General features: G+C 41.5%; 1 protein-coding gene across 1 annotated transcript in view; it reads right to left on the reverse strand.

Annotated features, from left to right (window-relative positions):
* Positions 1-25,936, reverse strand: part of SYNPR (synaptoporin) — a 296,784-nt gene that overhangs the window by 8,002 nt on the left and 262,846 nt on the right. The window lies entirely within an intron of this gene.

Here is a 25,936-nt window from a genome sequence, read left to right on the forward strand (position 1 = left end):
GTATAAAATAAACAATAGTGATATTTATTGAATGTTTCTGTGTTCCAGGAATGATGCTAGGTACTTATAGCCCTCCTCTAATTGTTCCTACAACACCCCTGTGAGGAAGTTCCTTCATTTCCCAATTCACAGTTGACAAAACTGGGACAGGGGATGATTGAACAGCTTGTCTAAGATGCCCACAGATAATCAGTGATGGCGTCAGCACTCAAAACTGGCAAGCCAACCCCTAAGCCCATGATCTTAGCCACTATGTGATGATGACTGCAAACGGAGAGATTTGCCGATTGTTAAAGACTTCTAGATAGCAATATTCATTCATTTTTTTTCATTTAACAAACCTATGTGTCATCTAGTGTATGCCTGGGACTGTGTTAAGTGGGAGGTACTAATAGCTGTAATGTTTTGAGTGCTTTTTTATGGGCAAGAGATTTTATATAAAATTATCCTTACAAATATCATGTGAGACAGTATTTTTAGTACCCATTTTGAAGATGAGGAAATCGAGGCCCAGAGATATAAGGTAACATATAGAAAGGAGCACAGTCAGAATTCAAATCCAGATCTGTCTGACTTAGAAAACCATCTGTTATGATTACCGGGGAAGAAAGCTTCTTTTTTTTGCCCGAAACAACATCTCTATGATGTAAGAGGATGAATAATTTAAAGAAACATTCTGAGCTTCTGGGCTACTTCTTATATCCTCCCTCATGACTCAGAGGGGGTGAGGGATGGGAGTCTCTGTCCAAGTCGGAAGCAGACCATGTTCTAACATAGGACAGCTTTTCAGATTTACTTATTTATGCTTGACTACAATAAAAATATTGCATCCTGCTTACCTAGTATACGAAAAACACTGACCCGGAAAGGAAAAGAGTACATTTGCTATACCAACAGAAAGATTTCTTTTTTTATTCTAAACGATAAGCTTGTCAAGTAGAAAACTTGCCCTATGTCTCTTTCTCACCCAAAAAGGCCTGGTACATCTGACTTTTTCCGGTTAGTTTTCCCTCATGACATGACTGAAGTACTTTTCATCAAGATCCCAGGATCGACACTGAGGGAACTCTTACACTGTAAGGATGCTGTTGTGGACGGTATTTGTTAGGTTGTAATCTCTGTGGAGAATGCTCTAGACTGTCCACTTCTAAGAGTGGCTGAATCTTCTGAGAAATTCTTACCTTTTCATCCATGGGTTGCTGCAAATTACGTAACTGTCCAGTCGAACTTTTCATGTTGGTTCTAGAAGATTCAGGGCCAATTTGTTACCCACTCATAGGGTTTTTATGGCATGGGTATTTTAGCCCTATTCCCAGTCTTGTTTTACATACCCATCCTTTTCCCCTCTCATTTGTAATTTCAGTTTGTGTTTCATATATCCTTGTAAGCTATTTTAAGTTGTTTCTGGAATGAATGGTGGTGTAAATAGACAAACAAATACAATATCTACAGCAATCAATAAGAACATTTGGAATCAAGAGACTCAAGTGTTTTGAGTCTGAATTACAAACTGGAGGAATGATTACAAATAAATAAGCTACGTCAGCTCTGTCAAATACACTTTTAGGTTCCTGTTCAATCTGGTACCTTATTCATTCATGCATGCATTCAAACAGTCATTTTTGAGTAATGTGCCAGGTACTGAGCACAGTCCTATGAGAGAATTAAGAAAATGCAAAATATGGACTCTGCTCTCTTGCTGTCACATATTTGTTAGGGGCTATCGACACCCTATCGTTCCAATTATGAGATAGTAGCTGTCATTATTTATGCTCATCGTCATTAAAAATAGACTTGAGAAAATGGTGTTAGGGTGGGGAAACAAGAGCAGAGTCATGTGAAGACCTCTCCATTGGAAATTGGAGAAAATAATATCAAAACTTCTAGACTTGTTAATAATAGTAAGAATGCCTAGCATTTATGGAGCACTTATTATGTGTGAAGTATTACATGAATTAACTCATTTAATCCTGACAATAGCACTGTGAAACAGATGCTAATCCGGTCCCCATAAACAGCTGGAGAAACTGAGGCACTGAGTGCTTCAGTAAAATTGCTCAGAGTAAGGAGTTAGCAAGTGATGGAGCCAGAAATGTAAGCCTGGCCGGCTGCTTCCGGTACCTGCAAGCTTGACTAGTTTGTAGTTCTCATGTCCGCTTTAAGGAATATTGATCTTATTTAAAACAGTTCACTAAAGTTGCCATCAAAAGTTGGACTTGAAGTCCTGCTTAATTTAGATATGACAAATAGTAACGAGTCATTTTCCATAAACAAACTTCATGATTGAAGTCAAGGATCTGTGTCCTATATTTTGGAGAGCATCCAACTTTTACCCCTAATATTATTTTGCAAAGAGACATCACTATATCGTATTAAAGTATCTCCCGTACTAGCTAACAGCTCAGAGTCTGTCATCAGATAGACATGGGGCTGAAACCTGACCCTGCTACTCACTGTGTTCTTCGGCAATTTGCCAGACCACTTGAAGCTGCAGTTTAGTTCACTGTAAAATGGGACAATAACAGTATCTGTCTCATAAGATGACTGTGAGCCGTGAAAATACATGTTTTTTGTTTGCCTGCGTCTCCCAGTCAGATGTCAGCTCCATGAGGGCAGGAACTGTCTACTTTGCTCACTGCTGCGTCTTGGCACAAGAGTTGCCATCAACACTTATTGTCAGAACGAACGAAGGGAGAAATATACAAACTAGTCGCAGTTTTGATAAGATATTTACATTTATGTATATAACATTGTGTAAGAGTTTACCCAGTGGTGGTCGTAGGATTAGAGATGACTTTCATTTTGTTTTATAGAAGCTTATGTATTTTTTTCAAAAAAGATTTATTTATTTATTTTAGAGAGAACATGAGAGGGAGGGACAGAGGGAGAGGGAGAGGGAGAGAAAATCGCAAGCAGACCCTGTGCTGAGCCCAATGCATGGGGCTCCATCTCATGACCCTGAGATCAGGACCCCAACTGAAACCAGGAGCTGGATGCTTAACTGCGCCACCCGGGTGCCCCTTAGCTCATGTATTTTTAAACATACCTTATTTTAAATTAGACCAAATAAAAATAATGTGTCAATGGAATCAAGACATTGACTGACAGAACCTCAGATGGCTCTGTTTGTCCTTACAACAGCATCAGGATTTATAATTAGACCAAACAATGTCATTAGAATTGAGAGTTTCGCAACAAAGGTTTCAGGAAGTAGTCTCAAGTGCCAGGTTTTCCACAACTAAGCAGAGCGTGAAGATGAGATTATGCAAAAAGTTCTAGATAAGGAATATATTAGCCTGAACTTCTTAAATTTTTGGCTTCGACATTGAGCCTGAGTTAGAGGTGACTCGCAGGGAGTGTGTCACATGGGAGCAAATCCTTGACCCTACGTTCCTCCCTTCCAGTCTCCCGCTGAGGTTCCCATTAGCCAAACCCAGCTGGAACCCAGCGGGCAGGGAGCCCACTGACATGATCCATGCGCTCAGGTCCTGGCACAGAGCATGATGGGGAGGGGCAGGGCGTCCAGCAGAAGCTGTCCCGAACTAGAACTTGTCTCTGGTGCCCCAACCACAGCTGCCCTGACCTGTATTCACCAAGCATTTCCTATACGCCAGGCACTCTGCTCAGCACTTAGAGACACCATTAACCTTATGACACAGGCACTTGACGTTAGCCCTGCTTTTCTTACGAGAAAACTGAAGCAGAGACAGGGCAAATACTTTCCTTATAATTAATGCCTGGCTTGATTACTGCAGTGTATCATGAGCTTTCTGAAAAGCTGGGGGGAAAGATGCTCTTTGGTGTGTTTATGTAGATAATTACCTTAGCTGGTGTTCTCTAAATTTGAGTCATCTTGGTACCACCTAAACAATTTTGATTTTATCCACGTACTCTTGTGTTATTGTTTCATCTTCCATTTAAAGCAAATTACCTTTTTTACATAAGTAAGGTCATCTCAGAAGGAAATTATATGTGTACTATGGTGTCAAACCAATACAACCTGCCATGGATAGAAGGGAATTGCAAACAGAAGTGCTCCACAGTGAAAACAAAATACCTTAAGTTCTAGCTGGGGATGTTTGCACAAGGCTTTAGAGCCCAGGATCTCTGTTAAAAGGGAGATTAGCAAGTGTTAGAGGGATAGTAAAGAAATAGTAGCATGACCTAACCAGAAGACCTGAAGTTAAACAGAATGTGCAATAACTTCCTCAGTCATGTTACTTAATGTCATGTTAAGGGTTCACCTACCCCATCTGCTCTATCAGGAGAGAGAAATGCCTCCCGCTGGAGAGGGGATTTTCTTTTGATGGTGCAGACGAGGACCTGGTTGTTTACAAATGCTGCTACCCCATGTCTGTCTAACAGAGATAGTGTGCAGGGAAGAAATTCAGGAGGTAAATCTGTAACATTTACAGCTAGGCTATCATGCGCCTGATTAACCCTTTGAAGGTATCGTCTCTGGCTTTGCTTGTGTTCTTTATTCTCACAGAGTGGAGAGGCTGCCATTAGAGTGTCTTCATGCTTCAAAAAAAATTCTCACACTTGGGATCTCTGTGGTCCCCCGTAAGACCCCAGAAAGTAGTCAGAGGAGGTTATTAGCCCCATATTACAGACTAAAAAAACTGTAGCCAAGAGGGATAAATGGATTTGCTTATGGTTCATGAAGTGGTTTATAAAATATGTTCTGGGCTAGTGGTCTCACTCTGTGCCTAAAGGACACTGACACTCTGTACAGAGAGAAGACTGCCACGCTGCCTGGCTGTGTTTCCGCAGTATGTTTTAAGTATGTGTTCAGTGATCCAAAAAAAAAAAAAAAAACAAACCCAACAACAACAAAAAACAGCTTCCTTGGCGGAGGGAGCAGCCTGGCTTAATGCTGGCTGGGGGCTTTGTTTCCAGTTCGTTTGCTGGGTGTGTTTTGTTGCCCCCACGTCTCCTAATTTGCTGTTAGCAAGCTCATTTTCATACTAGAATGTAATTTAATATATTAAAGACGCTTGTCCTGGATCACTCTGGGGCATAAGAGGGAATCATCTCTGGTGATGGAAAACTTAATCTTTTAGAAGCAGGTAAACCTATCTCCCTCACATAGTGCCACACTGGATATTGGTAAAATAGTCAAATTCTCCTATTTCTGTCTATTAACAAATATTCTCGGTATTTTAACTCCAATGACACTATTATCTGTTATGCCTCCTTGATGGCTTTGCTATTTATTCTGTGGCTGACCCCTATGCCGACAGCCTATACCAGAAACGGGGCAGCCCGATGAGTTACCCTCACCCTCAGTGCAACTGGATTTGCTTTCAGGAATCCCGGAATGAAGCTGTGAATCAGGAAACAGCGTCAAACAGCAAGATAGAAGCTCACAGGTGTATTTCATTATTTCATTTGAAGGATGAATACTAGTGACCTCTGACTTCTGGAGAATGTCTTCAATTGTGAACATGATGTAGGTCACTTGATGGTCACACTAACTGCAAGAGGGTCAGGATAATTATACCCATTTTACAGATTCAGGGAAGTTAAGTGATGTGTCCCAGTCGTCACAAGTAACTGAGATTTGAATGCAGGGCATCGGGCTCCATACTTAGTGAGTGACTTCTCCATTATACCCACGCTTTCTCAAGTTTGAGTTACCCATTACTGTGGGAACACAGACATAGCAATAAATAACACTGGGCTCCCTAATACTGAGAAAGGCATTTTTCTTCACAATTCCCTTTCCATCTGAGTAAAGAAGAAAGTCTCAGCTGGGTGCTAATCTGTCGCTAACATCTATTTAACAAATAGTTAACACCTATTTCCCCAGGCTCAGAGTCTTCACATCAGCAATGGTGTCTGGCTGCAATACAGTACTCTCTATTTTCCATTGATTTGTTTCTATGTTTATCTCCTAATTATGACAGATAATGCTGGATTTCTGTATCCTGTCGTGGTACAGGGTTTTCTTCAAAATTACATTATATTTAAGTTTAAGAAAATAATTTAAAGAACAATAACAAATAATTTATGGCTCAGGTGACAGAAGCAGGACAGAGGACGGCTGAAGTTGGGAAAGGTCTATAAGGCCCCATCCTGGAGAGGAAATACTGAGACTAGGTCAGTGCTGTCCAGTAGAAGATAAGCCAGAAATGGGAATCACATATGTAATTTTAAGTTTGTTAGTAGTCCCATTAAAAAAAAAAAGCAGAAGGAAACTGGTGCAATTAATTATATGAAGACAGTATACATATTTGTATAATAAAACCGAACATATGATTCTTAATAAGACATTTTACTTTTTTGTACGAAGTCTTTGAAATCTGGTGTAAATTTTATGTCTATAGCCCATCCTCATTTGTTTCGGCCACATTTCAACTGTCTAGTGGCCACATTGCTATTGCTTTAAACCATAGTTAACAGATGGAAGTACATTTCCATCCACAGTGAGAATGATGCTCCTTTTCCTATTTTGGGTCACTGATGTCACATTTTCTCTTGGTACTTGAGTCTTAGATGACCCCTGTAGCCACCTGTCTCTCAGCTTAGCTTTCACAAGGCCAGCATGCCTCTCAGGTCCCTCCTGGCCTGTAGGATCTTATATGTGGGTTGATAATAGCAGCCCAATGCATGGCCCCAGTAGTCTGGTAGAGGCCTGAAGGCAGACCAGTGTGACCAAAGAGGCTTGGGCCTTCTGTATTGGCAGCCCACAAGAGGAGATGACCCACAAGGACAGTGGGGACTGCATTTCCCCTAGATGTAGGGGAAAATCTGACTTGACCTCTCTACTCTCAGGACATGTGCAGGGTGGTGGCTGGTGAAATGGGATGAAATATGCAATTCCATTTTCCAGATGGAGTCAATTACTTAACTCCAGCTTGAAAGATCAGAGCCAGGATTTGGAGCCAGGGGATTTGGCTCCAGAATCTGGGTTCTCAATCTATTATTAAAGGGCTCTATTGCTTTTAGAGGGCTATGACTTTACTGGCTCATAATAAAAATTAGGTTGCAATATTAATACTTGGGGCTAGCATTTATGGAGCAGTTACTATGTATTAGACACTGTGTGTCCCATGTCATTCCTTTAATTCTCCTAATAGCACTGTGAGACGGCTCTTATTGATCCCACTTTACAGATGAGAAAATCAAGATTCAGAAAGATGAAGTGAGTTGCTGGTGTTCTCAGAGTCATTACGTTGCTGAGCTTTGTTTGTAAACAAGGTTTGCTGAGCTCCAAAGTCTGTGTCCCTTGCTGGAGGGTGAACCTCATTATATTCCAAAGTAGCTTTAATGGGGGCCCAGCATGTGTCAGGCTGATGTTAAAATGCTTTCCATATTTCACCTCAGTTCAGCCTTACCACATGAAGTAGCTGTTAGTTTTTGTTTTGTTCTGTTTCTTTAACAGATGAAGAAGGGAGTGCTTAGAGAAGTGAGTAGAGGAACTGGATACCAAACTCAGATCTTTTGGACTCCCAGATCCCATTCATTTCTTCATTTGTCCATTGTTCTAGCAGTTCCTTTTCCTAATCCAATATTTATGATCTTCCCACTACAGGCTAGGTACTGTTCGAAAAATGGAGTAGGGGTAGGAGGGAACCAGTCCTCAATCGGTTTGCATCTTTCCTTTCTCTGCACGATCTGGATCGTTTTATGTCGTTACTGTAAAAGGCACCACTGTCGCCCTGTCAGTTAGTCGAAATGGTCAGAAGGAGAGAGGTAGTGGATATGATCTTCTGTTCTAAGGGCTGGGTGGTAATCAGTCATTTTGTTTCATGTACGAAGAGTCTGGCTTATGCTTGAGAATCAGTGGAGGACTTCACTTCTTCTCCTCTGAAGTTACATTTGATTGTGATCGACACACGGCCCTTTTTCTTTTTTAGTTTGTTCTTCAGAGAACTTTATCAGTTGGTCTGTGGTTGCCCGGCTGTGGAACCGGGGCCTCCTGTTTCTTATTTTTCACTTTTCTTACAAAAAGAAGACTTTTTACAAGCTCCTCTGCCTCTCTCCTTTTAGCTTAGTGATAGACAATTGATTTCATAATCTTTGTGCAAGAGGGAGGGATTCTTGGCTGTTCAGCAACCTCAGAATGGACAGTCTTCACTAGCTTGCTGCAATGTTGTTGTAAATCAATATTAAAAACACCCCTTAAAAACTGATGTGATTTTTAATTGACCCTGCCTAACCTTTTCACTACAAATAGCGCAAACCTTTCAAAACAAGTTCATAGCAATATTGGAAGATTTGTGACTGTTCAAAATAAATTAGTAATAGTAGCAGCAATCCTTGTGAGAGGTGCTACTGATTCTGTGCTTACTTTGAGCCATGCAACTGCAATAAGGCCTTTGTGTAAATTATTCCATTTAATCTTCATGAAGAATTCGTAAGGTAGGTCTCATTACATATAGGTTTTTAGAAAAGAAAGCATCACATAATGGTTATGTCTATTGTCTTTGGAATCAGTCAGCCTTGGGTTCAAATCTCAACTGTTACTAACTAGCTCTGGGACTCAATGAAGCCTCAGTTTTCCTATCTGTAAAAAGGGGCAATAATGACACATGTTTTCACAGGGTTTTTTGCCAAGGATGCATGAGCATTCAATAAAATACTTAGCTCAGTGCCTGACACATAGTAAGCCCTCAGTGAATTTTCACACACACACACACACACACACACACACCCACAGAGAGAGAGAGAGAGAGGAAAATTCTATGTATAATTGGATCTATAACAGCATAGAGAAGTGTACTGGTATTATTCAATGGGTTTTGATGGTCAAATAAATCAGGTGGGTTCGTTCATTTACTCAACAAATCTCCAGTAAGAACAACTAGGTGCTAGGTCTTTGGACTACAGCAGTTAATAAAAACAGACATGATCCCAGTATTCACTGTGTTGGGGGAGAGACCTTACTCAAATAATCACAGAAGAATATGTAATTGCAGATGATGATGATGGCTTTGCAGGAAAAGAACCCGGTGCTTTGAAAAGAAACAGAACAATGCATGGCACTAGCCAGTCTAGGGGGACACGGAAAGCGGCACAAATCTGGTTGCATCCAGAATCCTTTTACGTTTGTTCCTTGGGTGGTTCTCAGCACATGTGGAATAATAAATACATTCCAAAATGACTTCTCTGGAAGGTCTATGAATTGATGTCTAAGGGAATTTTGGGTTTCTCTCCACTACCTGCTCATACCATGCCCAAGAAGAATGCACATTGACATTGGTCAGGACCAGGAAGATTTATTGGGCCATTCTCCTAGCAGAGAGAGGTTTGAAAGGAGGGAAAGAGCGCTCGTTTAGTGAGAATTTTGGTGGCTCATATGTCTGCTAAGGCTGTTGGTTCTCTGCACATGCTCACCTGCAATCCACTCCCTCTTGGAAAGCCAAAGAGGTGAAGAGGTCTGCAGGGATCTGTTTAGCTATCTAAATGGTGCCAGAAGAGGATTCCTGCCTCTCTGGACATGAAAGCTCTTTGAAGTTCGTAAGCTTAGGGAAACAACCAGGACTGTGAACTGTTTCCAGGTGGGTTTCTAGCTTAAACGGAAAACAGCACTCTTTCCAAATGGTTGGTTATTGGTTTTGACACATCTACCAGTAAGTACAGAAACAAGATGCTCAAGTCCTTACCGGAGGGGAGCCAACTGTTGAAACTGGTTTGGACGTCTTAAAAATAACTCAGGGGGGAAAAAAATCACATTTATATTGTGAGTCAAGGATGAATCTGGAAATTTGGAGACACTTATTGATCATTTTACCAATATTTTTTATTTTTATGTGTTTTTTTTTAGCACTTCCAGAATATTTTGGGGGCTGTCATTGAATCAGCTACATAAAATGCTAAGATTTAGTCAATTAACCATCAGCTTTGTCTACTTGACAGAAAGCATCTGGGCATTGTAAACATATCTGGAAAATGCCAGATGTCAGGCAGTGTATAGATGAAACATCTGGAGGAAGCATGGCATACAGGAGACATAGGGGGAGGCTGCGAGTCAAAAGCAGCCAGATTTGAATTTCATCTCTCCCATGTACCCTGGGCTAGAATGTTCTCTCCCTGTGTGATCAAAACTACTCCACCACACACCTGGCTGGCTCAGTCGGAAGAGCACGAAACTCTTGATCTCGGGGTTGTGAGTTTGAGCCCCATGTTGGGTGTAGAGATTACTAAGAATAAATAAATAAACAAACTTAAAAAACCCTACTCCATCATGGTTTTTTATATATAAAACTTGGGATATATATATATATATAATATACATATATTATATATACATATCCATATATATACACTCTCTCTCTCACATACACACCACACTTTTTAAAGAAGAGGCGACACAAAACTATCTTTCTCTCTCCATACAGTGGGAACTAGCAGAGGCATGGATAGTAAAAATATCAGATATTCCAAAGTAATTCCTCATTTGTCTAAATATTTTTAGGTTTCCCTTTAACCTATATTTAAAAATGGATGCATTTTATAGGAAATCATGTCAAGTAAGCTACTCTGAGAAATTCTGACTCAGAAAATGCTGGCAGACCTTTCAGGTGCCACCTTCTGAACCCAGTGAGCCCCTCTCTGGTCTCTGCTCTGTGTTCTTTTGCCATCATCCTCCCTGCAAGTGGAAAGAAAGCACATCTTCCTCCTTCAGAATTACATAATATTAGAGTGGGAAGGAACTGTCGAGATAAATCCAGGCTGTCAAATACTCCTTTGAAAACATAATCCTATTATTAACTTACTATTCTACACTACTGATGTCTCCCAGATAAGACACAGAAGAGTTGCTATGCATGGCTGGAAATAATGCAATAACGCAAACTTGATCATGGATTTAAAAATTCTCCGGGATTCAGTGTTTAAAGTCTGTTACATGTAAGCCTACCTGACAGGACTGTTGTGAGGTTTCAAATTAAATTAAAATGTGAAGCATGGAGACTGGAATATTTTAATTGCGGCTTTAATGGTTGGGATGATGATGGTGGTGAAGATGATATAATCTTCAAGTGACATGGGCTGTTGTTGTCCTGGTCAGTGACGCTGGACCATGAATTCAGCTGTAATGACTTCTTTTTTTCAATCTGTATACTGATGTTCTTTGGAAAATAGGCTCATTCTGCTGAGGTTCAATGCATACCGCTAAAATATTGCTAATGCAGTCTAAAGTTTGAGCCAGTGGCTCCGTGTGCGTAGAGCTTCAAACCTATTTGGCACCAGCGAGGAGGTCTGGCAGCAACCAGGTGTGCGTGTGTGAATATTTCATGTGGTTGCAGTACACGACTGGAAACAAACTGGAATAATCGTGTGAAGACCTGGAAGCCACCGGAAGAACTTCTGCCTGGAGAATGAGCCACTGCCAGGATCAGTGAATGCCCTGATCATTGTTACATTCTCAGAAAGTATACAGCACGTGTTATTTAAATTCTTTTCCCAGGGTTTCATTCACTGGATTATAAGTTCCTTGGGGATGGGACAGTCTTAACCACCCGTGTTCCTAGTGCCTAGCCAAATGTCTGCTGCAGGTGCAACTTCTTAGATATATCCACTGCACGGCAGAAGAAAGGACAGAGAGCTCACCTCTGGCACTGTCACTCGGAAAATCATCTGGACTTCAAAAATCTGCGTGTTTCCTAAATTATCTCAAAGAGATAAGAAACTCATGACACTGGCTGCTATAAAAAAGAAAATTAAATGGCTGGAAGACAGGGATGGAAGAACAGTTTTTGGAGTTTTGTTTTTATTGTTTTTACCTATGTATTATCCCTTACCCCACGTATGCCCTTTTAAATGACTGGATTTGGAAACGTTAGCATAATTTTAGAATAGGCATATTTTACTGGATTTGACCTTTGGCAATTGTGAGAAACTTTCTGTTTAGGGGAATGATTATGATTATATTTCACACTTCCCTCCCACCATTTTTTTTTTTCAAGTGAGCAAGCGTTAGCACAGCTAGGTTCATGAAAAGAGCTGCTATTTTTTCAAGCATTCCTTATGCCTTTCTAGAATTGAAGACCCATTATTCTGTCATGTATCAACCCATCTGTCAGCCCGCAACAGATGGTTAAAATGAAGAACTTCTAAAATACCAAGAAGGAAATTATCCTGCACTTCACCATCCACGGCTTAAATTTACTCTGACTTTGGAAAATTCCTTTGCCACTTCGCCACTCATCATACCAAGTGAAAGTGAGGGAAAATATTACATTTGAATTACAAAGCAGAAGCCATTCCTCAAAAAGATGGCTATTGGATTCACAGGCCTTGGCTTTACTCTGTCAATTGGAGAAAAGATAGAACTGGGTTCGAGTCTCAGTTATGTTGCTTCTTAGCTGCATTTTTTTTTTTAAAGAAAGGGGAGGGGAGGGGCAGTGGGAGAGGAAGAGAGAGAATCTTAAGCAGGCTCCACGCCCAGTGCAGAGCCCGTCGCGAGGCCCTCGATCTTATGATCCTGAGATCATGACCTGAGCCCAAATCAAGAGCTGATGTCTAACTGGCTGAGCCACCCAGGCGCCCCTTAGCTGCATAGCTTTTGATAGTTTATTTGAACTTATAGGCCTTTATTCCCTCAATTGAAATAGTAGAGAATTAATAGCCTGTTTTAGAGAGTTACGGCAGGAATGAAAACACAAGAGGATAATCTATGCGATGATATCTTGTGCAACAAGGCGCCTGATAAATGATAGATATTACTATTTTCACCACTGACTCTCTCCTATTCTTATCCCATTTCCCACAGATTTATTTTAGATTAAAGATTCTGTGTCTCTGGCAATCAAGATTCAAGCAGGTGCCTAAGGACAGAAAGAAGGCAGATATGAAAAAGTGTCGAAGTGTGGATGAGTCTGGGTGTGTGTCTGTCTGCAGTGTGTGTTGTGTACACAGTGTAAGTCATTGAAATGCCACATGATTGTGTGGTGTGTGTGTGGGGGAGGATGGGCGGGGAGACATGGAAGTGGACTGTCTGCATTCTAGGGGAATACATGTTTTTTGTAAACCTCAAGGTACCAGAGACTTCTGCCCAAATCCTCCCAAAGAGAATCATCATGTGTTCTTGGTTTTCACTTTCAGTCTGGATAAAATAAATATTTGTGATTTTTACCCTGTCTAGGCATAAATATTAATTGAATCATAACTTATGTTTCATGCTTTATTTAGCGGATTCCACTTATTTTTGTCAGTTCTATCATATTTCCAACATGTAACTGTTAGAATTTAACATTCACAGTTTTTTTTTACAGTGGGAGTGTTTGGGAGTACAATCTCCCTCTTCTTTTAGGAGCACTGATGTGTGTGATAAGAGATAATGACAGGCCCAAAAGCTTTGAGGGGTGAGATGTATTCTAGGGCAGCGCTTCCCAATGTCCTGTCCCACGAATCTCCTACGATCTTGTACAGATTCTGACTCAGTAGGTCTGGACTGGGTCTGAAAGTCTGCATTTCTTTTTTTTTTTTTTTTTTTTCTTTCTTTCCTTTTTTTTTTTTTTTTAAGATTTATTTATGCTGAGTAAATAAGTCAAGCAGAGAAAGACAATTATCATATGGTTTCACTCATACGTGGAACATAAGGAGTAGCACGGAGGACCACAGGGGAAGGGAGGGAACACTGAATGGGAAGAAATCGGAGAGGGAGACAAATCATGAGAGACTCTGGACTCTGGGTACCAAACTGAGGGTTACAGAGGGGAGGGGGGTGGGGGGATGGGGTGACCAGGTGATGGCTATTAAGGAAGGCACGTGTGATGATGAGCACTGGGTGTGCAATGGATGTTATATGCAACTAATGAATCGTTGAGCACTACATCAAAAACTAATGATGTACTATATGCTGGCTAATTGAACATAATAAAAAAATAAAAAAACCAAAAAACCCACAAAAACAAAAGATTTATTTACTTATTTTAGTGGGTAGTGGCAGAGGGAGAGGGAGAGAGAGAATCTCAAGCAGACTCCATGCTGAGTGTGGAACCTGATGTGGGGCTTGACCCTGAGATTATGACCTGAGCTGAAATGAAGAGTTGGACGCCTAACCAACTGAGCCACTGAGGTGCCCCAAGAGTCTGAATTTCTAACCTGCTTCCAAGTGATGCCAGGCCTGCTGGTCCATGAACAATCCATGAGATGCAAGGTCCTACAAGAAAGCTTCCTCCATAAAAACCTCCCAGTGCCCTCCGCCGTCCACTGCCCTCCATAGCCCCACTCTCAACGAGCTTTCTCACACCATTGTGCATACATTGCCATTTGGCCTCAGTTTCACAGAGGTAGGTCTCACTTTCCCAATTCCATTTTAAGATAACCTTCTTCTTAACTTTCTCTCTTCTAATATTTATTGAGTAACTTCTATATACCAGCCACTGTGCTAAGTGTTAACTTCATTTAATTCTCAGTGATAAGGTCAGCACTGTTATCACCATCAATTAACAAGTGAGGATACAGAGGCACAGAGAGGTTAAATAGATTGCCCAAGGTCACCCAGCTAGCAAGTGGTAAAACCAGGACACAAACATGGTTTGACTCGAGAGCCTGGGCTCCCAGTCATTAATGCTTCCCTAAGATTGTGCCTTACTGGAACGGTGTCAAATACATTTTTATAATTGCTGCAGCATCTGGCCCAGTGTTATCTCTAATAGATATAAGCAAATAGAGTAAAAACCTCTTTCCCAAATAAAGAAGAAACACATATATGCATATATACTGTTTCTTCTTTCTTTCTTTCTTTCTTTCTTTCTTTCTTTCTTTCTTTCTTTCTTTCTTTTCTTTCTTCTTTCTCTTTCTTTCTTTCTTTCTTTCTTTCTTTCTTTCTTTCTTTCTTCTTTCCTCTTTCTTTCTTTTCTTTCTAAACTGGCTGCTTAATGAAACCTGTGGAGCCGAGTTTCAGGGGATCAAGACTAACATTATCAGACAAAAGTCCAATAATACGCACTCAGTTAAATTGCATATTATTAGAATCTGGTCTTGAGAAGTCAGCCTATGTGGGCACCATTTGACCTGTGGTATATTAAATCTGCTGTAATGAGATCTCATTATATGCGATATTGTATCCTGTTGATGAGAGGAAAAAAATTAGTTATTATAAAAGTGAAGGTTCTATGTAAGATATTCTTGGTCACAAAGAGGACCCTGATTCCACACAAATTTGCAGAAATTAGCTGAAGATGTAATAATCTTGTAGTAGTTTGCAGAGCTGCCCCTGTTAAGTGCTGTTCATAATCTGATTCCCCCTTTCTTAGAAATCGCTTTCACTATTACAAAAATGAGGCCAAATAGAGAGCATTTATTAAGAGCACAAAGAAAGCTGCACCCCATTCTGGAGGTAAGTATGCAACAACCCGGTTCCATATTTTGGGAACCACCCCCATTCTGTTTATGCACTGTGGCAAATGGTATCGAGCCTACTGGAAAACACCTGGGAAATAAACATTTTGCAAGTACTTTGTTTTGATGATTTTGAGAGAATGTGAAAGCCAAATTATGGGACCTGTGAAGGTAATTGTGTGGAGCTTAAGTTAAAAAAGAAATCCACACTTGCAATCACAATTACCTTTTAAAAGGTGTTGGAAATATGAGAGTCGGATCACACACAGGTGGTGATGGGGTCTAAAATCTTCCTGTAATGAGAAAATCTCCAAGAATTGAAACAATCCTTGATAAACCTTTCAATCTCCCATCGTGGGCGGTGTCCTTACTTTTGTGTGCGTGTGAGGTTGTGGGCTTGTGTTTAGAAGCCGTGTATGAAAAATGCGTATCTTTCAATACTGGAACTGCGTCACTTCAGGGAGATGCTCTCACTGTGAGAACCATGAGAGAGCCAAGACAGAACATTCTGTTCTGCTGATGCTTTTTGATGGGATGGCAGATCGCCTGCAGGTTGGAAATGACTTTTCTTTTTCACTACATCTTTCTTATTCCTGTATGCATGTTTTGTTGGTTTTTGCCTTTTGTTGTTGTTGCTGTTAAACACATGTATTGAACGATCATATGTTACATGCACGTACACTTCACTCTGCTATGTTGTTGGCTTGGAATGGCCATGACGCTATCTTGCTTGGTTTTGTTTTAGTGACAACTCCATCTCCACCTTGACCAAAAGGTTCAAAAGAATGGTTCTCAACCTACTGCTCCTTTGAAGCAATTTATGAAGAGTCAGTTTGGAAAAGAGACTGGCTGAGTCTTTTTTCTGGTTTAGTACATAGCTTTCTGACCATACTCAGAAGAGTGGTAGAAACATACCCTTGGAGATCATTTCTCTATCATTTCCCCACCTCTCCATTTCTTATTCTTAAGAAGGGCAGGTGAGCACAGAGTTTAATAGCTACAGTTCTGAAGTCAGTTCTGGAATCTTCAATGCTCACGCACTGTGTGACAATAGCCAAGACCCTTAAACCCTCTTGACCTTGGTTCCCTCATCTCTAAAATGGGGGATAACACCTATCTCACAAAACTCTTGTGAGAATTAAATGAGATATAACATATGAAATACTCATTGCATGCCTGGCGTATGGCAAATAATAAATATTAATTGTTGAAATTATTACTTCCAGATACACTAGACACAGGAGACCTATTTGTCAAAAATGAATTCCGAAAGCAGATCACTGATGGCAGAAGTGGAGCCTTTCTGGAAGTGAGTGAGACTGTGTGTGCTGGATGCCAGCTCACTTGACTAGAATGAACACAACCCATGGCTTTTCAAGGCCAGAGACTGTGGAGTGGTAACTAAATCTAACTAGTTTTGACTTGATGTTGATGAAAAGGCTGATGTTTGCATTAGGCACATGCTTCAGCGTTTTGAAGGCTAAACAGCAGTTGCCCAGCTGAGTTTCTCCCTTTGAGGCCCTTGTATTGTACCATGTGCCTAGTTTTTGTGGCTATTTCTTTCCACCTTATTCCGAGATCTACACACTGCCACTTCCCTTCACAGGCCATGCCTTACTTAGGGTCTGTATTGCTACCAGCAAGGAACAGTTAATAAAGTATTTTTCTGAGTCATATTTTTAGTTGCCCTGGGGCACTTAATGCCATGAATTTGGGAAAGAAATACTGTCCTCCCACAGATACTATTGCGTTTGCTAAATCCCCTGCATATCATCAATACACATATATTTTCTACAAGTGGGACTTGCTCAAAACTGTGAGTTTTATTCTAAAGAGGTTTTGATGAACTTTGCTCATAAAAAAGTAATGAAATAGAAACGATTCTTTTTCTAATATTCACCAACTTCTTTGTTTCTAAATACAAAATGGATGTGAGGACTAATTTCACCTTAGCCATTAGACAGCTCCTACCTCAACTGAGTCATCTAATAGCTATTTATAAGCACGAATGGGAAGACCTTTCAAATGAAAATTCATAATTCATTTTTAATAATTTTTAAATGGAACAGTCCTCCACCCCCACCCCACACCCCTGCCATGCTTGGCATTCAGAAGTAAGAAATACCAGTGTTCTTCCTTAAAATGACAGATAACAAGTTTATTGTTTGTTTGTTTGTTTTTATAGCTAGGTATGAGGAACCAACCTCAAAAAGAATTTGAAATGACTTATGCACTTCAGGTGAGAACTAGGAAAATTCACCAGGTGATCCAGGACAATAAAAAACACTGAAACAAAGAAACAAAAAAACCCAGTAAACATCATTGATCATTCATTTCCCACCATGTGTCAAGTGTCCTTTTAGACACTAGGGATATGGTAGTGGACAAAAACAGACAAAAATCCCTGCAGAATGTACTTTCCCATGGAGAAGACAGGCAATGAACAAGGTAAATTGCTGACGTAGATAGTAGTTTGGGCACTGGTTAACTGTTATGGAGGAAAAATAATGCAGGAAAGAAGGTTAGGAACTGATAGGATGGGGAAGCTGGTGCTGAAATTCTAGGTAGGGTAGCCAGGAAGACCTTATTAAGAAGATAGGTTTTGAGGATGGACCTGAAGAAAATAAGCCAACCAGCCATGTGGATATGTGGAGAGAACCTTCCAGGCAGAGGGAAGAGCAGGCACAAGGGCTCTGAGATGGGAGAAAGCCTGGTGGATTTAGTTTGGAGAAATGAAAGCTTTAATTAATTTGCTTGAAGTGACTCACACATGGTTCTTTTTTTTTTTTTTTAATTAAGATTTTATTTATTTATTTGACAGGACAAGCAGGGGGAGCAGCAGGCAGAGAGAGGGAGAAGCAGGCTCCCTACTGAGTAAGCCCGATTTGGGGCTCAATCCCAGGACTCTGGGATCATGACCTGAGCTGAAAGCAGACGCTTAACCGACTGAGCCACGCAGGTGCCCCTCAAACATGGTTCTTTACCTTTTTAGGTCAGAGACTTTTTATAGGATGGGATAATAAATGTACAACATATACAGCTCCAGGGAAATTGGATTTGGGGGAAGGATGTGAGGAGGAGTAGGAGACTGCTGTCAGACTTTCAATAAGAGATGACAATAGTCTAGATTAGGGAAGTGGCGGTGGATTCAAGCAAGAGATACTGAGATCAGTTTGACGGCCCTTAGTGAGGGATTTGATTTAGAAGCAGAGAGAAGGTGTCACAGAAAATACCCGGGTTTCTGGCTGGGAAAACAGTATTTCCCTTTACTGGGGACCCAACTCTATGATTCTGGGATACCCAGCAGTGACACACTCTACCAGCTCAGTATGTTGGCTCAGTGGACTTGCCCCCCTGAACTCAGTAAGTTCCGGAGTGCACCGGGGTCAGACTCTTGGATGGTTATTTCATCAAGATGCAGGTGTGGGTTCTGTGTACCCCATTAAAATTATACTCATGATAAGAAATACCACTGTATTTCAAAATATTCTCTTTGCCTAGGGGTGTTTAAAGAAAATCTCTCATTTTTTTCATTTCCTTTAGAAGGGAGATCTTCTCATGGTCAGCACTGCTACCTTAAGTTCTGTGGTTCTCTTTGAGAGCCTTTATTTATCCGCAAAATATGGGAGTTCTGAAGGTCATAGCTTCTCCTTGCGCTCCTCATCTCTCTTCACATTCTCATGATCTCCTCGGAATTTCAGATCCATACCCCATCTCTTTGCTATTATTCACACATGGATGCCCTACACTCCTCAATTTAATTTGTTTGAAAAAGAACTCCATGTCTCTCTCCTGAACCTACTCTTCCTTCCGCAGGTGTCAGCCTGGCTGAAGACAAAAATATCATGTTATACTGGGAGCCTCCTTAAGCTCCTCCTCCCTCCCCTTTCCTTCCTGCCTTCCTCGGGATAGTGTAAGGTGGTGTTTGCCCGCCCAAGCCTTGGACCACACAGATCTGGATGCACTTCTGGCTCAGCCATTCACCAGCCACGTTACTTTTCTTGGGCCTCACTTGAAATGGGAGTGAAAACACTTAGCTCCGAGGCTTTCTGCGAACTGTAAATGAAAAAATGCATGTAAAGCCCTTGGTTTCATGCCTGGCATGCTGTAAGTGCTCAAAAAGTGTTAGGTTATGATTAGACTCTTACTGCTTCCTCTGTGGACAATTGCAATTGTCTGCTAACCAGCCCCCCATCTCTACTACCAGCATTTTAATTGTTAACATAAGCTTTTTAAAACACAGGTTTGCTGATATCCTTCCTTTTTTTTTTCGGCAGGGAGGGAAAGAGAGAGGGAGAGAAAAAGAATCATAAGCAGGATCTATACCCAGCATGGAGCTTGATGCAGGGCTCGATCTCACAACCTGAGATCACGACCTAAGCCCAAATCAAGAGTCAGATGCTTAACTGACTGAGCCACCCAGGCACCCCTGCTAATATCCTTCTCCAACAGAAAACTTCCAATTTGTGTAGATAAGTATTTTGGAATTCATCCTGTCTTGGGAACATCTTTTCTTTTTCTTTCTTTCTTTTTTTGGAAGGAGGAAAGGTCAGAGATCTATAAAAGATGCCATATAAATCTATGTCCCACAATTAGGGCTACCCCACCTTTAATAGCCTCATCCACTAAATTCTCCAGCGTTAAATACACTCACCCTCACACACATTCACACTCTCACACATGCACACTTACACTCATGCACCTCACCACACATATCCTCACTCACATGCATCCATACTCACATGTGTCCTCACACACCTTCACTCGGACGCATCCACACTCACCCGCACACACAACCCACACTCACACACACCCACACCCTCACTCACACAAATACACGCTCCCTCTGCCCTCTTCTGTGTTCTGTTCCTCACTCTGCTTCCCTCCTCATGGAAGAAGCTTCCTACCATATTTGCCCATAGAAACTCAACCTTTGTGTTCACAGTAGACCTTCCGCTCCTCAGAAACACAATCCTGTTTCTGTGGTTGGAATCAGTCCCTCGTTCTTCCTTTCTTCTTCCATAACCGTTTGTTCTCCCCTCTTGGCACAGTGAACCCAAGAGCTCTCAAGCTAGGACTCTCTGAAACTCAGCTGCCTCCGGACCTCAGAGCTTAGCATAGTGCGTTGCACACAATGACTTCTCAGTAACTGTTTGTTGAATTCAATTAGGAAGATTTCAGTCTCTAAGAGCTAAATGTAAACATGCAGACAGCACGGAAGCATTGCCTTTACCGGCCGCCTGTTGCTCCCTGGTTCACAGTTTACCTTACAACCGAGTGTGAGAATCATACTTGCAGAGCCATCTGTCTCGCAAATTGCCAACAGGCCTGGCTTTGCCCAGTCTCTGCATCAATACACCTTTCATTTAGCTCTCACCAGTGAGCCTTTTTGGTGAGACTGCCACCTGACAGTTGAGACCAGAGATTAAAAACGGGTTCAACCAGTTGGACTACCTACCCCAGGAGTGGTTAGGGGTAGAGTGAGTGAAGGAGGAAATGGAGTGTCAATGGGCCAATGGGCCCTGGGTTTCGGAGGCCCACCTTTGTCCTGGTTGATGTGTTTACCAGCGACTGGGAAGGAGATTTAGAGCACAGATTTTCTATGCATGGAATACTGCGGTCTGGCCTGGCATACCGTGAAGCAGAATGATGGCATGGTTTTAAGAAAACCAGACAGCTGCTTCTTGAAACTTGGAAAGTCATTCCAACTGAGAATTCCCTTCCTAACTTTGGGTGAGGGAAATGGCCAAGAACTTTCTAAAATTAGCACCAGTTCCTTTATCCTTCTACAAATTACCATCTGGTGTTTGTTTCGTGTACTCGAAGAAAGCCAGCTGGAATGGAGACTATCAAATACCAGTAACATTTTATTCTGAAAGGTCCACTTGATATCAAACTCCCATACCAAGTAGTGAAATCTCTAAATCTGTATAAGGGTGACGGACGCTGTGGATCTCGTGGCGAGGAGAATCTTCTTAATCTAGTTTAGGCAGACACGGCATATTATAGTCTCAGTTGGGGATTTCTCTGTTGCGGTTGCGTATCAGACGGAACTACAGAATAAAGGACGTTATTTTACCTGAAGTTAAAGACAGTCACTTTATTGTCCTTAATATTTGCTCATAACAAAACCATGACACTTTGAATTAAAACGAAGTAGATGTTTGTTTTCACAATAACTGCACTAAAGATGATAAACTGTGAAATAGAGTTTAGTACAAATAACAAGTTAACTTGCAGTCTCAGTGTCTTTCTTTCAAAGTCTAGGCTTGGAGAAGTCACAAACCACACCCATCATTTACTTCACTCTAGCAAGTTTCTACAGAAGATCTTTCTCACTTCTCCCTCCCAACAAAGTATGCCGGCTGCTGGAGATAATTCTACTTATCCAGGAAACAAGAAGTCCAGACTTTCCCTCATATTTTCTTGCTTCACGGTGGCTGCTCAGGAACATGTGGGCTATAAATATGCCTTGTTTGTGTAGGATAGGCCAGTGGCAGGCTTTCATCTGTATTCCTGCCTTCATTACTTGAAAGTGCTCACATCCAGTTTCAAAAGTATATCTGTTTGGATGATGAATTATGAGGTCACACAAAGTAGCTCTTATCTGATTGTACTCTGAAGACCAGATGCATTTTATCCCTAAAGTGCCTGTTTACCCATTTCCACTCCAGAGATCCTGGGCTCGGGCTTCCAGAGGGATAGGATACCATCTCCGTGAATTCGTTCAACACCATGTACTAAGTTTTGTATTCTATGTGTTAGGTGCTGCGATGCGATGAGAACTAAGAAATGGTCTCTGCACTCAGAGATCTCAAGGGGGGAGGCTGATATGTACCCAAATCATTATACACCAGAGAGGCAGGCTTGCAACAGGGTTCCCTCACCTTGGCACTACTCACATTTTGGACCAGATAATTCTTCCATTGTTGCTGGGGGGTCCTGTGCGCTCCAGGATGTTGAGTTCCATCTTCAGTCTCTACCACTACCCACCAGTAACACCCCCTTCAATAGTGATAACCAGAAATGTGTCCAGACATTGCCAGATTTCACCCCTGCCCAGGCTCCCATCCCAGTGTTGAGAGGCTTCCATTAAGTCTAGACCGAAGGTGTCATGGGAGGAGCACCTAACCTCCCATGGTTAGGACAGAATCTTGGACAGAATTTGGGGGCGCCTGGGTGGCGCAGTCATTAAGCGTCTGCCTTCGGCTCAGGGCGTGATCCTGGTGCTCTGGGATCGAGCCCCACATCAGGCTCCTCCGCTATGAGCCTGCTTCTTCCTCTCCCACTCCCCCTGCTTGTGTTCCCTCTCTCACTGGCTGTCTCTCTCTGTCAAACAAATAAATAAAAAAATCTTAAAAAAAAAAAGAATTGGACAGAATTTGGACAAATCTTATTAATTCTTCATCCTTAACACTGAGTCGACACTTAATAAGTGCTTGATTAGTGAATAAAATGCATAATATCACGCTATTATTCAGGATCATTGGAACAGAGTCTTTAGTAAACTAGGGGGAAATTTAAGTATGAGGTCTTAGGCAGAGTTCGGCCAATAAATTTCACTCTGAATCACTGGCCCTTATATCATTCCCAGAAATACCGTATGTAGCCACAAAGGAACCTACTCCCTAAATATCACAGCACAGATTTTTCCAGCCGTTATTTTCCTGTTAATAAACACGGATTGTCAGGCACTTTGGCAAATATCAGGTGCCTTAAATGCTAAATAGTCATTATAAAGCCACATAAATATTTTAGATTCATCGTCCACAGCAGGGAAAGCAGAGTGCAGATTCTAGGAGGGAAAAGAAAAAAAAAGCCCTGACATTCAACTAATGGCTTCACCAACTGATGCACCCACCCGGGAGCCTGAAACCTGGTCTGTCTCAGAAGTAAATGTTCTTTGCAAAACATAGTTAAATCTATCTCAACTTCTGTGGAGGCATCCTGTCCCCAAGTCAGCTATTGTTTTGATGTAAATGAGGACAAAAAAAAAAAAAAAAATTCACAGCACAACCCACATATGCCTTTCACAGAGCCTCTGCCCTGAACCAGACTGACATGGAATAATGGGAAAGCAGGTGGCAAGATGAGCCTGATTCACACGTCAGCCTTTCTTGATGGACTCGGACGAACTGAGTGAGGATGGAGCTTTCTAGAACAGGCTGTGTGACTTTGGGCAAATGACAACTTCTCTGGGCCTCCATGGGTAAGATGGAGGGCAAAGAAGTCATGATTTCAAAGTTGCTCACAGCATTAATGGTTACATCTGTAATTTTATATCCTTAAAGATTCATGGAACTGAGGGGTTCATAGCAGTGATTATTATTTTGGGGATGGAGGAAATGGCATACAAAAATCAGCTTCTCAATAGTCCTGACACCATTTTTTAAAAAAGATTTTATTTATTTATTTATTTGAGAGAGAGAGAGAGAGCAAGAGAGAGCACGAGCGGGGCAGGGAGAGGGAGAAGCAGGGAGACAGGGAAGCAGGGAGCCTGATACGGACCATGACCTGAGCCGAAGGCAGATGCTTAACCAACTGACACACCCAGGCGCCCCTCTGATGCCCTTCCTTAATAGGCTCCCTAAAGTGTGGTGACACCCCACAGAATATCGTTCTGAGGTTGGCAGCCACATAGAATGAATGGGCCAGTCTGAGCTAATTCCCAGCTTGCCCCTCTCTGGGATGGTTTTATGATGACCATGATGGTGTCCTAATGACTGGAACATGATCCAGCTGGTAGCCCTGGCCTTTAAGTTACCAAATCTGGGAGCTCTTTGAAAACCCCTCCTTTTCCCAAGGTAAGTATTCCCAGCAACTGCACAGAGGCCCACTGATGTTATTTAGAAATTGCAATTAATAGTGAGATTTTTTTCCCCTGATGGATCAGTTGTCCCCCTAATTGCCAAACCATAATTTCTTTACTGACTCCCCAAAGGTTCATTTTATTTGGAGTACTCTTAAAGCACACACAAGACCCAGCAGAATAGCTGCTTCTTTGTTTTAATGTTGCTGCTAAGCTTAAAAAGACAAACAAAAAAAGCCCCACCTAAAACCAAAATTGCCTCCCTCCTTTAATTCCTTCAGGAAATGCCTCATTCTCAATCCTTATTAAAAATGGGGAAGCAGTCCTAGGAGGCTCCTAGAGGTCTAAGTTCATGAAGTGAATATGCATAAAGGCAGCAGAATATCAAGTTTTTATAATTACACCTTTTCATGCATACACTTCCTGGAGTGAAATCGGCTTTGATTTGGGTTGATTTAATATAGCCTTTCTAATTTAAATTTATCCCTTCACTTCTACTTAGCTGTTGTTCAATTTTAGGTGGGAAAAATGGGTTGCTATTTCCCACTTTCACACACCAATAAGGATTCTGTATTTCTAAACAAGAGTGATGAGATAGCATTTAATTTCTGACCTCTTTCCCTAATTCAAGAGCTTTGGGGAAAGAAAGTATTTCTGTTTTGGAGAGATAAACTATAAAATGAGAGGGCAAAAGAGGATGGAGAGACGCAGGCTTAGGTGATGTGCCTGGCATAATGCCTTACTCAAAGTCAGCAGGCATCAGTCTTTGTTGCAAGAACAATGCTTAAGAGGAGGCTAAATGATCTTATAGCAAGAGAAGTAAGTAAGAGCACAGACCAAAAAAACCCTATAGTTAGAAGTGGAATTTTGATGAAAATGAAGTCCTGTTAGAGCAATTTGTTTCAGTGGGTAGAAAGAAACAATGAAGGATTTTGAGTTCAACTACAGCTGAAAGTGCCGCTTGCACTGCTACCCCAGGACCTACGGTTGCGTGAGGAACTCTCGGATAGATGTATGATTGGCCTGAACTGAAAGTCAAGTGCGTGTGGAAATTGGAGTTCTAGGTAAAGAGCCATGCACACACCAACTGGAGCTTTTGGGAGTTCTTCCCATATTGCTCTTGGAACAGACATTGGTTATGTGCAGTTAGTGCTGACCGCAGTTCCTGACACAGGAGGAACTCAACAAACGTGTGCTGAATTATAACAGACTCTGTTCTTGAATGACCTTATAAGGTCATTAATTTCACTTTTAATACTGACTTTAGGAAACTATGGCTGTGTTGGAAACAGTCTTTGCCCTTCAGATATTTAATATTTAGTGGGGGAATCAGATAAAACCTTGTCTACCTAAAGTACAAGATAGTAATGGTTTCCATACAAAAATTTTTTTTCACACAGGGCTATGGAGGTTTGAGGAGGAAGAATTCATATCTCATATCTCTTGAGGAATACAGAAGGTGGGGAAGGTGAAGGTAGATATGAAAGGTAAAGGAATATTTCATGGGAACAGACGGCATTGGAGATGGGCCTTTGGTGATGAGTTTAATTGCGACAGGCTGAGATGGGGGAGGTGAGGACAACATTCCTAGTGACAGGTAGAGGTGCAGCAGTCATGCAGAAATAGGTAACATACACAGCAAGTTTAGGGAATGGTAAGGACTCCACTTTGGCTAAAACAAAGCATGTAGGAAATGGAAGGAGATGGCTCTGAAGAGTAGGTGAAGGGTCATAGCTTTGGACGGCCTTGAATGCTGAAGTGAGGAGTGAGTCTTTTATTTCCATAAACCAGAGACATTTGAAGTGATGGCTGGAAGAATGAAAGACAGGA

This window comes from Ursus maritimus, unplaced genomic scaffold (assembly GCF_017311325.1).
Source record: "Ursus maritimus isolate PB19 unplaced genomic scaffold, ASM1731132v1 scaffold_14, whole genome shotgun sequence".
NCBI lineage: Eukaryota > Metazoa > Chordata > Mammalia > Carnivora > Ursidae > Ursus > Ursus maritimus.